This window comes from Pithys albifrons, chromosome 2, assembly GCF_047495875.1.
Source record: "Pithys albifrons albifrons isolate INPA30051 chromosome 2, PitAlb_v1, whole genome shotgun sequence".
Taxonomy (NCBI): Eukaryota; Metazoa; Chordata; class Aves; order Passeriformes; family Thamnophilidae; genus Pithys; species Pithys albifrons.
The window spans coordinates 173,527-187,883 of record NC_092459.1 but is presented as its reverse complement, the minus strand read 5'-3'; the positions used below and the strand labels follow the sequence as shown (position 1 = coordinate 187,883).

General features: G+C 49.7%; 1 long non-coding RNA gene across 1 annotated transcript; it reads left to right on the top strand.

Annotated features, from left to right (window-relative positions):
• Window positions 1-3,693: 3,693 nt before the first annotated feature.
• On the top strand, window positions 3,694-13,669 carry LOC139668210 (uncharacterized). Its single transcript, XR_011696998.1, has 3 exons — window positions 3,694-3,868; window positions 5,201-5,309; window positions 13,392-13,669. It is a non-coding gene; the product is annotated as an uncharacterized lncRNA (long non-coding RNA).
• The last annotated feature ends 688 nt before the right edge of the window (window positions 13,670-14,357 follow it).

The following is a 14,357-nucleotide window of genomic DNA, read 5'->3' as shown; positions in this document are numbered from 1 at the left end:
AGGCACGGTTCGGGGAGTGGGTCCTAATGAAGGGGGTGTTGGATTTGGGGGCGTCCCAGGATTGGGTTTTGGGTGATCTGTGGAGTGCCCCCAAACAATATGTGGGATGCCCAGATCCGTGGGATGCCCAGCACAGTCTATGGGGTGCCCACTGGAGTTATAGGATGCCCAGACCATTAAGGTGCCCAGAATGCCCATGGGGTGTCTTATTATTTATGAGGTGCCCATTAGAGTTTTGGGGTTACCCCAAACCATATATGGGGTGCCCAGACCCTTGGGGTGCCCCAGCACATCCTGTGGGGTGCCTGAGAGAGTTGTGGGGTGCCTGTTTGAGTTATGGGGTTCCCAGCACTATGGAGTGACCATTTGAGTTACAGGGTGCCCAGACCCACGGGGTACCCCAGAAAATTTATGGGTGAGTATGGAGGGGACCCCATGGGGGGTCTGCGGGGGAACCCCACGGGTTTGTATGGGGGGGAACACTGCGGAGAAGTCTGTGGGGACTTCATGGATGGGAGAGGACGACACTTAAAGGGGCTGTGGGGAAAAACGCACGGGTGGGACTGTGATTTAAAGAAAATCTAGATATTAATGGTAAAGCAAAATTTTATTACAGCTTGCCCATGGCTGGAGTCACGCAGGGAGCTCATGCCTAAACAAAGTACGTGTCTACCGTGTACAAAAATGGGGGATTTTTATACAGGTGGTTTCAAATATCTATTACAGACAGTTATTTGTTTAACACAGATTTTCTAATATAAGAATTTTATAGAAGATAATTTAAACAAAAGCTGTTCGGACTGCCCATTTACCCAGGTTTCTGCCCTCCTGCTGTGTTGACGAGGTGTTAACAGCCTTCTCTTATCAGCTCTTTATTCAAGCAAGCCAACTGAATCCAATTCCAATCCACCTAATTCCCTTCCATCCAAACCCTTTCTACCCCACCCATTCGACCCCATCCCATCCCAATCCCATCCCACCCCATCTCATTCGACCCCACCCCACCCCATTCCATCCTATCCCAAGCCCATCCCCATTGTCCCAGCTCCACTATCCCAATCCCACTGTTCCCCGGCTGCACGGGCAGTCGGTCCCTGTGCCGCGCTCGCGCTGCCAGCGCCTGGCCGGGGGGTCCCGCGCCTTCCCCCGCATCCACATCCTCCCCCGCGCCCGGAGCCGCACCGCTGTGAGTGCGGACAGGGGACGGGACCGGGGACAGGGGCGGGACGGGGGGACAGGGGAAGAGAGAGGGGCAGTGGGTGCGATAGAGGGGACAGAGGAGATACAGGGGGTGAGAGTGGCTGGTGGGACAGAGAGGACGGGAAGACGGAAAAGTGTGATAGAGGGGAACACGGTACGGGAGGTGCAGGGGATGAAAGGCGGGAAGAGGGGGAGAGACGGGTAGAAGAGGTACGGGGGAAAGGGAAGGACGAAACACGGATGGGGGGAGACAAAGGGGTAGGATAGAGAGGCGACTGGGAGGACACGGGGGGATAGGATGGGACAGGGGTGGATAACTTAGGGGGCAGGGGGGACAGAGAGGAGAGAGGACAGAGGGACAAGGAAGGAAAGGAAAAACGGGGGGACAGGAAGGACAGGTAAATAGAGGGGAAAGGAGTAGATGGAGGAAAAGAAAATGTCCTGGGAAGGGACTAGGGATGTCCTGGGCGAGGGAAGAGTGGAGTAATGCACGGCCCTGCGGGGAGAGGGGTGTCCTGGGGAAACCGGGGTACTGAGGTTAAGGCGATCTTATAATATGAGGACTCCTGGGAACAGGGATCATCCTGGGGACAGAAGTCACCTCAGGGCCACGGAACAGTGTGGGGGAGTAGGGACCCCTATTGGTGTTGGACACTCTGGGGACAGGGGACACGGAGGACAGGGGGCTCTCCTGGACACTGGACAATGTGTGTGTGGCTTCTCTGGTGCCGGGGGCTCTCCAGGGACCCTCAGATGTGTGTGTGGACCCTCTGGAAAAAAAGGCATCCACTTTGCCCCAACCTCGGTGCCCCCCCGTTCCGTTCCCCCCTTGCCCCGCTATCCCAGCAGTTCTCCCCTTTCCCCCCGTCTACCCGATCCCAGCAGTGCCCCCCAGTGCCCCTGCAGGAGCTGTGCCTGGTGCCCGATCGCTTCTGTAGGGGCTGGAGAAGGACACGGGGATGGTACTGCCCCCGGGAAGCCACTTCGGGCACGGGGGGGCACCCACCTGGGGTACGGAGGGCACCCAATGTAGGGTACGGGGTATGAGGGGCAGCCAAATGTGGGCACAGGGTGTGGGGGGATACCCACCTGGAGTACGGGAGCATCAAAATGTTTGAGTATGGGGTGGTGGGGGGCCACCCAAATTATGGGGTCCCGTTGGGGTAGGAGGTTTTCGCAGATGTGATCCAAGGTCCCCTTGGTTGCGGATCCCGGCTTGGCGTTGCCCACGGGGGGCCCGGGTGCCGGTGCCGGATCTCCCTTGCTCGGGGCAACCGCGGGGCTGGCAGGGGCCATGGCCATCCCGTACCCTCTGGATGAATCCCGAGGCTGGGCGCTGGATGTGGCCGTGCCCCGGAGGGAGTTGCGGGACGCGCGGGGCCGCTGCCGCCCCACCGTGCTGTGCGTGGTCAACCCCGGGGACCCCACGGGTGGGTATGAGGGGGAAACTTGCGAGGTAACCCCATGGGAACGTATGGGGGACACTCCACGGGTGAGTACGGAGGAGACCCCATGGGGGTGTCTGCGGGGGAACCCCACGGGTTGGTATGGGAGGGGGGAACACTGTGGAGAAGTCTGTGGGGACTTCGTGCATGGGAGAGGACGACACTTAAAGGGGCTGTGGGGAAAAACGCACGGTGGGACTGGGGCTCTGTGGGGGTCCATGACAGGACACGGGGTGCCCCCTGGGTTCCGCCGGCTCTGTGGGGGTCCCTGAGGGGGCAGAGGTGCCCTGTGGATCGAAGGGACAAGGCAGGTGCCTCTTGTGTCACTGAGGGCTCTGTGGGTGTCCCTAAAGGGGACAGGGGTGCCCCGTGTGTCACTGCGGGCTCTGTGGGGGTCCCTGAGGGGACAGGGGTGCCCCGTGTGTCACTGCGGGCTCTGTGGGTGTCCCTGAGGGGACAGAGGTGCCCCGTGTGTCACTGCGGGCTCTGTGGGTGTCCCTGAGGGGACAGGGGTGCCCCGTGTGTCACTGTGGGCTCTGTGGGTGTCCCTGAGGGGACAGGGGTGCCCCGTGTGTCACTGTGGGCTCTGTGGGGGTCCCTAAGGGGACAGGGGTGCCCCGTGTGTCTCTGTGGGGGTCCCTGAGGGGACAGGGGTGCCCCGTGTGTCACTGCGGGCTCTGTGGGGGTCCCTGAGGGGACAGGGATGCCCCGTGTGTCACTGAGGGCTCTGTGGGTGTCCCTGAGGGGACGGGGGTGCCCCGTGTGTCTCTGGGGGTGTCCCTGAGGGGACGGGGGTGCCCCGTGTGTCTCTGTGGGTGTCCCTGAGGGGACAGGGGTGCCCCGTGTGTCACTGCGGGCTCTCTGGGGGTCCCTGAGGGGACAGGCAGGTGTCCGGTGTGTCGCAGGCGCCCCCTGGTGGTCACCGAGAGGCCGCAGGAGCCCCCAGCGGGACGCGGGGCCGGGCGGGGCCGCTCTGTTGTAGCTGGTCCCATTTTCCCGCCCGCCCGGGGGGCGGTCCCGCCGCTCCCCTCAGCCCCGCAGTCCCGCCCACCCGTGAGGGGCTCAAAAAAAGGGTTTGGAGTCGCCTCAGGTCGGATTTTTGGCATTTTCAGGAGGGAGAGTGCGTTCGGGAGCAGCGTGAGAGGCAGTACGGCACAGAGGCGCAGAGGGTCTGTCGGTAGAGATGCTGGGGAACACCAGAGGAGACAGAGAACTTCGTACAGGTAAAGCTGAGGGAACTTTGCAGCTTCAAATACGGGATGTCTTGAGGGAAAACGCCAAGAACAGACTGACGATCTTTGAGGGAAAAACTGAATAGAGCACATTTTGAGGTGAATTATGAGATGTCTTGACAATAACAGAGGGGTTTTGAAGAAGGTGCCCTGAAGGGTCCCTGAGGAGCCAGGGGGGTCCCCGGGGGTCCGTGATGGTGCCCTGAGGGAGGCAGGGCGGCCCCGCTGGGACAGCTGAGCCTCCTTTCCCGCCTCAGGCAGGGCGGGGCCGCCGTTCCCGCAGCCCTCAGACAGGTCCCTGAGGCGGCCGCAGGTGAAAGGCGCTTTGAAAAGGTGGATAAAAACTTGTGAAGTCTGTCTGGGGGAGATTGTGGGCTGTTGGACACAAAAGCTGAGTGAGGAGCATTTTGGGGGGGTGAAACACGGGTCGCTGTGCGTGTCCCTGAGTGGGAGGTGGGTGTCCCCTGCATACCCCTAAGAATCTGAGGGGAAAAAGGGTACCCTGAGGGGTAAACAGGCGTCTCCTGTTTGGGCCCCGCGCCCGGAGCTGCCGGGGTGAGAGGAGACAGGGGAGGGACTGGGAAGGAGACAGAGAGAGGGGCACAGCGAGTGTGATAGAGGGGACAGGAGGGACGGGGGAGTGCGACAGAGGGGACAGGGAATGAGAGGAAAAAAAAGGGACACAGGGTAAGGGGTGGGACACTAAAAGGAGCGGGGGCGTGCCCCGTGTGTTCCTGGGGCTCTGTGGGGGTCCATGACAGGACAGGGGGTGTCCCCTGGGTTCCACCGGCTCTGTGGTGGTCCCTGAAGGGGCAGGGGTGCCCTGTGGATCGAAGGACAAGGCAGGTGCCTCTTGTGTCACTGAGGGCTCTGTGGGTGTCCCTGAGGGGACAGGGGTGCCCCGTGTGTCACTGCGGGCTCTGTGGGGGTCCCTGAGGGGACAGGGGTGCCCCGTGTGTCACTGCGGGCTCTGTGGGTGTCCCTGAGAAGACAGGGGTGCCCCGTGTGTCACTGAGGGCTCTGTGGGGGTCCCTGAGGGGACAGGGGTGCCCCGTGTGTCACTGCGGGCTCTCTGGGGGTCCCTGAGGGGACAGGCAGGTGTCCGGTGTGTCGCAGGCGCCCCCTGGTGGTCACCGAGAGGCCGCAGGAGCCCCCAGCGGGACGCGGGGCCGGGCGGGGCCGCTCTGTTGCAGCTGGTCCCATTTTCCCGCCCGCCCGGGGGGCGGTCCCGCCGCTCCCCTCAGCCCCGCAGTCCCGCCCACCTGTGAGGGGCTCAAAAAAAGGGTTTGGAGTCGCCTCAGGTCGGATTTTTGGCATTTTCAGGAGGGAGAGTGCGTTCGGGAGCAGCGTGAGAGGCAGTACGGCACAGAGGCAGAGGGTCTGTCGGTAGAGATGCTGGGGAACACCAGAGGAGACAGAGAACTTCGTACAGGTAAAGCTGAGGGAACTTCGCAGCTACAAATACAGGATGTCTTGAGGGAAAATCGAGGTAAAACGCCAAGAACAGACTGACGATCTTTGAGGGAAAAACTGAATAGAGCACATTTTGAGGTGAATTATGAGATGTCTTGACAATAACAGAGGGGTTTTGAAGAAGGTGCCCTGAAGGGTCCCTGAGGAGCCAGGGGGGTCCCCGGGGGTCCGTGATGGTGCCCTGAGGGAGGCAGGGCGGCCCCGCTGGGACAGCTGAGCCTCCTTTCCCGCCTCAGGCAGGGCGGGGCCGCCGTTCCCGCAGCCCTCAGACAGGTCCCTGAGGCGGCCGCAGGTGAAAGGCGCTTTGAAAAGGTGGATAAAAACTTGTGAAGTCTGTCTGGGGGAGATTGTGGGCTGTTGGACACAAAAGCTGAGTGAGGAGCATTTTGGGGGGGTGAAACACGGGTCGCTGTGCGTGTCCCTGAGTGGGAGGTGGGTGTCCCCTGCATACCCCTAAGAATCTGTGAGGGGAAAAAGGGTACCCTGAGGGGTAAACAGGCGTCTCCTGTGTCCCTGAGGGGTGTGAGGGACACAGTGAGAAAAAGGTGCCCTGAAAGGTTCCCCAGGGTAGATGTTGTGCAGTTGGAAGGGTAAAAAGTTTTGAACTTCGGCATTAGACTAAAGCAGGCTGTTTCACTGGGGTTATTGAGAGGGTAAACCATGAGCTAATCTACAGGTATCAGTTTTGGGAGAAATATGAGGTAAATGTCAGGGACAAAATAAACACATTAGAGGGATGTTAGCATGGGGTGATCATTTTTGGGGGAAAATCAGAAGAACTTTAAGGAAACACATAGGCAGCATTTTTGTAGCAGAGAACTTATGAGCAGGCAAGAAGATTAAAGTATTAAAAAGAAAGAGGGTGTCACTTGGCTCTGCCGAATTAACATTCATGTAGTTGATTTCGTTGTACAAAGTAAAACTACAGGTTGGGTAAAAAAAGATTTTTATGAAAGAAAATTATAATCAAAAAAGTACTCGATGACTCCAGATAAGCAAAAATGTCACAAAAATAACTGCTAAGAGAAAATTTTTACTTTTATCAGCAAAGGCATTTATTGACAACGTTGGAGGCAAGGCAGTTCATACTGGGCAAAAACTTGCCTAGCTTGTTTATGGAAAATAAGCTTTTTTATAGTCTTCAGTCTAGTGAACACCTTCTAATTTCCATATTAATGACTAGGCGGAGTCTTGGGCAGAGCTTTCTTTTGGCTTCGAATTTGGGTTGGGGTCTCCTGACTTCATCCCTCCGGGTGGTCTTGACGCGTCTTCATCACTGCTGGACTTTTGCCTTTCTTTGTTCGATGACAACATGGATCTGTAAAACTCGTAAAACCTTGGTGTAACTCTACAAAATCCTGGCTCTTTACCACCTCATCCTATAGAGATGTCTAGGTTAGTGGAATGTGTGACTCCTAACCTTGCTACACTGGGCTCCTGACAATTTGTACTTGAACATGGTGGCTCTAGGACTTCATGCTGTTCAGTGGCCTTGCTGTGCAAACAACACTTTGCAGAGCAGAAATAGAAATTTCACAAAACTAGGGGCTTTTGGTCTCTTTTCTCTTTCAGTCCCCCCAGTGTTTCAAAGTATACAAAGTCTTTTGTTCAGTTTCAGTACTATTGGGGTTTGATATACATGTGTATTGCTGGTATCACTTACAATTTTTGTCTTTATTGCTTTATTTGCACTACAGCTACACACTGAGCAGTGCTAGCAAGAGTATTGCTGTTGCTGTAGTTATGACTGGGGGTACCAGGGACTTAAATAGCTTATGAGGCAGTGGGCAAATAGCTTATAAAAATGCTTTACCAGTGGTGGGTTTTTACTCGTTTAACTTTGGTTGAGACAGTTTCAATGCTTTCAGTATCATGTTTAATTTGCTTTAGCATGTGCTGAGGTTTTCTTAAGTGCCCCAGCATTTCTTTAAACAGGTGAATATCTGTGCTAGTTCTGCAATTCAGGTGTATCATGACACAACGTATAATCACACAAAATTCTAACATGTACACAGCCATAGCTCACATAAAACACATACATTGCTAAAATACTGAATAAAGTCTTGAGACTGTGGCTATTTCAAAACAAAAGTTTGTGTTAAAGTCATAATAGTTGCCAAAAGTTCAGCAATTTGTGTCGAGTGAAATTTGAGGGTTGTCGGTCTTACGGGTTCTGAGGTTTATTTTTTTCTTAGGAGTTTTCAGGGAGGGTTTTCTTTTATCCAGACTGCTGGGAACAGGGTTAGCAACATTTGAAACAGTCTATTTCATCTTTCTTGTAGTGGGTCTCCTGAAAAATTCTTAACATACACAATCACTAAAGGTACATAAATACAGTTTGCTAACACATAATGTTATTTTATTTAATAGAATTTTAATAAATTTTCTTGATTGGTTAATTTTGCACAGGAATGTTTCTGGTCACTTAGGAAAGAGATCCGTGAAAACTAAAAGGTAACAGAAATCTCCTCCCCCGTTAGGAAATTAAAAGTCAATTTGCTGACTTTTACTTAATAGGCATCTTTTGTTTTGCTGCCGTGAGTGCCCCCAGAAACAGGACTTGGAGCCCAGTTAATGTAGGATAAGATCAAAAGGTACATTCTTTAATGGCCAGGCTTGGGGCTTTTAGGAATACATGATGACATCTTCGTGCTGCCCCCTTCTTCCTAGAACACTGATTTCCATGGTTTTTATAATATTGCCCACCCAATGCCCAGTTTACACATCTCTCAGTCCAGCCCCAGTCCCACCCCCGTGCCATCCCCCAGGATTTGGGGACTGGGGTCACTGGGACCCCCTGTTCTTCATCAGCTCTTTTTCCTCGGGCTTTGGAGTTTTTCCAGTGGTCTTAGACTCAAGGTTGTTGATTTATGTTTGGTCTTGTTTTGCAGACCTTTCTGATAGTTGTCAGCTCTTGTACCTCGAAGAGAGCCTAAATAGCTAAAAGAATTTGAGCTCCTGATCTGTGGTAGGGGTTGGGATGTATAAACAATGAACATGAGCTGTTACAAGTATGAACACTACATTTGCTACAGTTACAAATATTTCTAAAATCTATAAAAATGAAAAATCAGAAAACCCCTTTGGCATCAGTTTATTGCTCTTTGTTGTATTTTGGTTCTAGTATTTGGGTTATTTCTCAAAGATGTCTTCCATTGAAATGTAACTTGTTTTATTGTTGTGAACAGGTTTGGCTTTACTACTCAGGTTTTTAATTTTAGTGTGTTTTTTTCATGCTCAGTTTTGCAAAGTGCTAAACTAACTTTTTATGTAGTAACTAATTAACTTTTTTGTTACTATTATAAATTTTGTATTTTTCTTTGAAATCTGACTTTTGATACAGTATCTGTTTACCAGGTTTTTGTTTGTTTCTGGAACTAGGGCTGCTATTTGCTTTTCACGGTTTTAGCAGCTTGTTTTGCTTTAGCATTGGCTTTTATGTCACTTACTTTTTGCACACTGTTGCCTCTTTGGTGGTCTTTTCAGTACATAATGGCCACTTCTGATGGGGGTTTTGGTGCTTCTAACAATTGCAGAATTTCTTCAATACATTTTCTTTGTGCAGTTAAGTCTTTTCTCTCTTTTTTTTACCTGCTCTGTGAGCATGTGCGATGCCACAGACATATTTAAAGTCAGTCCAGATGTTGATTTTGCCAATTCCAGAGCTCAGGTGCTCTCAGTCTTTCCTTCTGGGCTGAAGTTCCTGAGGCAGAGAATTTTATTCAATTCCCTTGTTTCACAAAGCTGCTACTGGCAGAAAACCAATTTTCTGCTTCTAGGAGTGGTTCTTCTTCAAGGTTTGGAGGGCTGGAATAAACTTCTTCCGTGGTCTCCAGGCAGTCAGGTAGAAAAGGTTCAGCTCTGGGTTCACCTCCCAGGAATGAAGCTGGTTGACAATGTTGGTTACTTGAATAGGTATGAAAGTTCCTGGCTTCGTCTGTGTTTATGATCACTGCTGCTCTTTGCTTTCAGGCAGCTGGGCCAGCTTTTGCTCACTTCATGTAATTGCTTGGAGAAGTGGCTGCTGGCTCTTTGTCTGGCTCCAGCTGCTGTGCCAGGGCCTCCAGGACTGTCTTTGCTGCTCATGCCAAAGCAGCCAAAGGGGCTTCCTCACGTCAGGTAATCCCAACGCCGGAGCCCTCGGGAGTTCTGGCTTTAGCTGCTCAAAGGCCTCATTTGCTGCAGGGTCCAGGTCATGTTGTCTTTAGCAGCTTTTAGTAGGTTATACAGCAGTTTTGCAATTAGCCAGGATAGCTTGGTATTTCAGGAACTGAGAGAGTGACAGTCAGGGGTTACCCTTCTGCTCCAGCACTGCTGGCACACCGACCTGTCATGGCCAGAAAGGCTCAAAGATCTCTCACTGTTCGTGGTTCAGGTGTCTGGCAGTGGCTTCTTCTTTTGCTGTTCTTGGGGAGCGTTGTCTTCTAGAAACTCTGTATCTCAGGTGTAACACTTGCTTCTGTACCAGCTGCTTTTTCCTGGTGAGAGACTTAATACTTATTTAGCAAACTTGCAGTCCACAGAATAAACTCTTCCTGCTTTTCAGTGGTTATTAATAAGTTACACAAAAGTTGCAGACGCAGATTTCTCCTGGTGGGCACTGCTATTGGTTTACATTTTAAAATCTTTGAGGTTACGTTGTTCAAGTTCGCTGCTGTGAGTGGTGTGTTTGTTTGGTGTTTTTGTCTTTTTAGCAAATATATTAAAGCTTTTTTTATTTTAATGCAAATACTTTCTGACTTTTTGCTAAGGAAAGGCAGAAAGGAACATTTTTAAAATTTAATACTTTTTGTTTTCAATTACTGGGTTTGTTTCTGGCTGTACTTCTATTTAGGTGAGGTTTGCTTGTTTTGACTTACCTGGTGTGTTGGTAGCTCGGACTCCCGATACACTTAACCTAAATTTGATCAATATTTTGTTTATTCTGGTTTGGTTTTACACAGTTTATAGCTAAACTTAAAGCTTTCTTTTCTTCTTAAATTCAGTTTTACTTTGTTTAAATTAGATTACAGCTCCTAGATTTTTAACAAATCTTTGCCCAATGAGGGTCTGTATAAATTTGGTACATAGAAAAACTGATGTACTCTATTTGCTTACTTAGGGGATTTCAAAAAAAAGTTTTTTCTGGTTGACCAGTAGCACACCTGTGACTTGAACACATTTAGTACTTTTAACAAAAACTGTAGTTCCAGTGTCAAGCAGCAACAGTTTTTTCTAATGTTTATATTTTTCTATTGGAGTTGTTACTACAGTTTTAAATACCACCACATCTATTGCATAAAACCCTTACATGTATTAAACAATTGCAAAACAAACATTTTAACTTTAGGTTTTATTTAGTGTGGAATGCTTACAGGTAATTTTTAGGCACTGCCACATTTTGGCTGGGTAATGCCTTCAACAACATGGTCTTAGATGTTTCAGGTTTTCAGTGACTTTTCTGAAAACAAATAAAACAACACAGAAAACAATAACTTCACACAAAACTCTTAACTTTTCTTTAAAAATAAGACAGACACTGAAAACTTTCAACTTTTCTGAAAACAGAACAACAGCAATTTGTTCAGCAATTTGTGTCGAGTGAAATTTGAGGGTTGTCGGTCTTACGGGTTCTGAGGTTTATTTTTTCTTAGGAGTTTTCAAGGGGGGTTTTCTTTTATCCAGACTGCTGGGAACAGGGTTAGCAACATTTGAAACAGTCTATTTCATCTTTCTTGTAGTGGGTCTCCTGAAAAATTCTTAACATACACAATCACTAAAGGTACATAAATACAGTTTGCTAACACATAATGTTATTTTATTTAATAGAATTTTAATAAATTTTCTTGATTGGTTAATTTTGCACAGGAATGTTTCTGGTCACTTAGGAAAGAGATCCGTGAAAACTAAAAGGTAACGGAAATCTCCCCCCCTGTTAGGAAATTAAAAGTCAATTTGCTGACTTTTACTTAATAGGCATCTTTTGTTTTGCTGCCGTGAGTGCCCCCAGAAACAGGACTTGGAGCCCAGTTAATGTAGGATAAGATCAAAAGGTACATTCTTTAATGGCCAGGCTTGGGGCTTTTAGGAATACATGATGACATCTTCGTGCTGCCCCCTTCTTCCTAGAACACTGATTTCCATGGTTTTTATAATATTGCCCACCCAATGCCCAGTTTACACATCTCTCAGTCCAGCCCCAGTCCCACCCCTGTGCCATCCCCCAGGATTTGGGGACTGGGGTCACTGGGACCCCCTGTTCTTCATCAGCTCTTTTTCCTCGGGCTTTGGAGTTTTTCCAGTGGTCTTAGACTCAAGGTTGTTGATTTATGTTTGGTCTTGTTTTGCAGACCTTTCTGATAGTTGTCAGCTCTTGTACCTCGAAGAGAGCCTAAATAGCTAAAAGAATTTGAGCTCCTGATCTGTGGTAGGGGTTGGGATGTATAAACAATGAACATGAGCTGTTACAAGTATGAACACTACATTTGCTACAGTTACAAATATTTCTAAAATCTATAAAAATGAAAAATCAGAAAACCCCTTTGGCATCAGTTTATTGCTCTTTGTTGTATTTTGGTTCTAGTATTTGGGTTATTTCTCAAAGATGTCTTCCATTGAAATGTAACTTGTTTTATTGTTGTGAACAGGTTTGGCTTTACTACTCAGGTTTTTAATTTTTAGTGTGTTTTTTTCATGCTCAGTTTTGCAAAGTGCTAAACTAACTTTTTATGTAGTAACTAATTAACTTTTTTGTTACTATTATAATTTTTGTATTTTTCTTCGAAATCTGACTTTTGATACAGTATCTGTTTACCAGGTTTTTGTTTGTTTCTGGAACTAGGGCTGCTATTTGCTTTTCATGGTTTTAGCAGCTTGTTTTGCTTTAGCATTGGCTTTTATGTCACTTACTTTTTGCACACTGGGTGTCCCCCACGCTCCTGGGGGGCTGTGAGGGCTACACGGACAGCGACAGGTGCCGTGAGGGCGGTTGGGGGGCTCGGCCGTGCCGTAGCTGTGCCCTTTCCCCGCCGCTCCCCTCAGCCCTGAGGCAGGGCAGGCGAAAGGTGCTTTGAAAAGCTCCAAGAAAAGCTTGTAGAGTCGCCCTGGGGCTCGTTTTGGACTGTTGGAGACTAGGGAGTGTTGGACTACACCATCAGAGCGCAGCAGGGTGTTTCGTGACAATTCTGAGGGAAAAGCTTATTGAACTGAGGCTTCATGAGGTAACTCAGCGGCCACAGAGTTTGATAAAGCTGAGAAAACTGCAAAAGGACACTTGAGATATTTGAAAGGAAAATCATTATGTAAAGTGTCAGGCCAGAAAGAAGATCTCTGAGAGAAAAATTGACTTACTGGGCTTTTCCTGAAACGGGAACATGTAAAAAAAAAAGAGAGTGCCTATGGAGGACAAAATAAACATTTTTCAGAGCAATCTGGCATAACTATTAGGGACAGAATAAACATCTTGGAGGGATATAAGCGTGGGGCCATCCTATTTAAAGACAAAATCAGAAGTACTTCAGGGAAGACATTGGTAGCATTTTCATAGCAGGCATCTGCAAGTTGGCAAGACAATTTAGGTAGGAGAAAGAATGGACATTTAAGCAGGCTGTGCTAAACTAGCATTCTGGATGTGTGCAGTTCTTTTAGTTGTAGAAACTAAACTTGCTGATGGGGTGAAGGAGACAGATTTTTCTGAAAAAAAAATTCACCATCCTAGGGAATGACTCCATAAATTAGGAATACTGTTTTACCTTCTTTCCAATCAAGGAGTCAAAGTTTAACAAAGGATCTTGGACGTAATTTTCCTGTAAGAAGAGAAAAAGAATGGTAATAAGTACTTCATGCCGAGTCCAGCCACAGATTTTTCAAGCAGCAAACGGGTTAGAAGGCTGAAAAGGGAGGAAAACAAAAGAAAAGAGGATGAATCACATTAAAATTTTCATGTGGGTTCAGGAGACAATATATAATGAAAACAAGTACTGCTCCAAGACTTAAGTCCTTGTACAGGAGTAGAGGTTAATAGAGAGACCTCAGGGCTAACCCTCTTCTCTTTATCTTGCAGAAGCTGTCGAGAAACAGATGGAGATGGACATCGAGGAAAGAGTGCAGAGGAGGATCAGCAGCATCGAGGTCAAGAGGGAGCACAAGACAGGCCTTCTGGGCAAACAACTGTCCCTGCCGTCATCGGGACAGACACACATGTTGAAGTGCAGCAGGAACCTTCAGGGTGCCCCGCTGGCTTTCACTGGGCGACCCCCCCGTAAACATGGCTGGGTCTTTCCTTTGGTGTTTTTGGCCTTTTGCCACGGTTCTCCTTTGGCTGCCCAGGGAGAGCGGGAAACACTGTAAGGAGAGTGAGAGAGCTCTTCTCCACATCCCAGGAACAAATGGAGGTATCCTGACTGCAGGCCACCGTGTCAGCGGAGCAGGGCTTCTTTGTTTCCCTTGGCACCTTGAGCCTGGTGGCGGCTGCTGGCCACGGTGACCCCCCTGTAGCCTGGGCATGTCACAGCCTGTGTTCGTTGTCCAGCCTTGAAGCCACCCTGCGTAGTCAGAAGCTTGAGGTGTCTGGGCAGGCCAGGGCAAGTCTGAGGCCGTGTTCTCCCGCTGCTGGGCGTCAGGAATGGCTCGCCGCAGGTTGCTGCTCAGAGCTTGCTCCCTCTCCTGGGACGTTGCCCCTTTGTGTCTCTGTCTTGTCTTTGTCGGTGTGAGTGAGAGAGCGAGCGAGCGTGTCCCTTGGTCCCCCTAGAAAAGCAGGTAGCGTAGCTTAGGCTTCCCAGGAGGGAAAGAGGGGCTCTTTGTAGGAAGCTGTGGGGTGCCATCCGTACTGCACAACAGCAGGAGGCCGCCTTAGTCACGGCCTGGCTTGTGCAGAGGCCACGAGGGCCTGACAATGTGGAGGGGCTTAACAGCTGCCAACGAGCAGAGGACATGACATGGCCCAGCTACAGGGCGTCACAGTGGGCGACAGGCGCCAGCAGCCACAAAAGGTGGCAAGGCAATAAAGAAAGCCGTGCCCTGTTTTCAG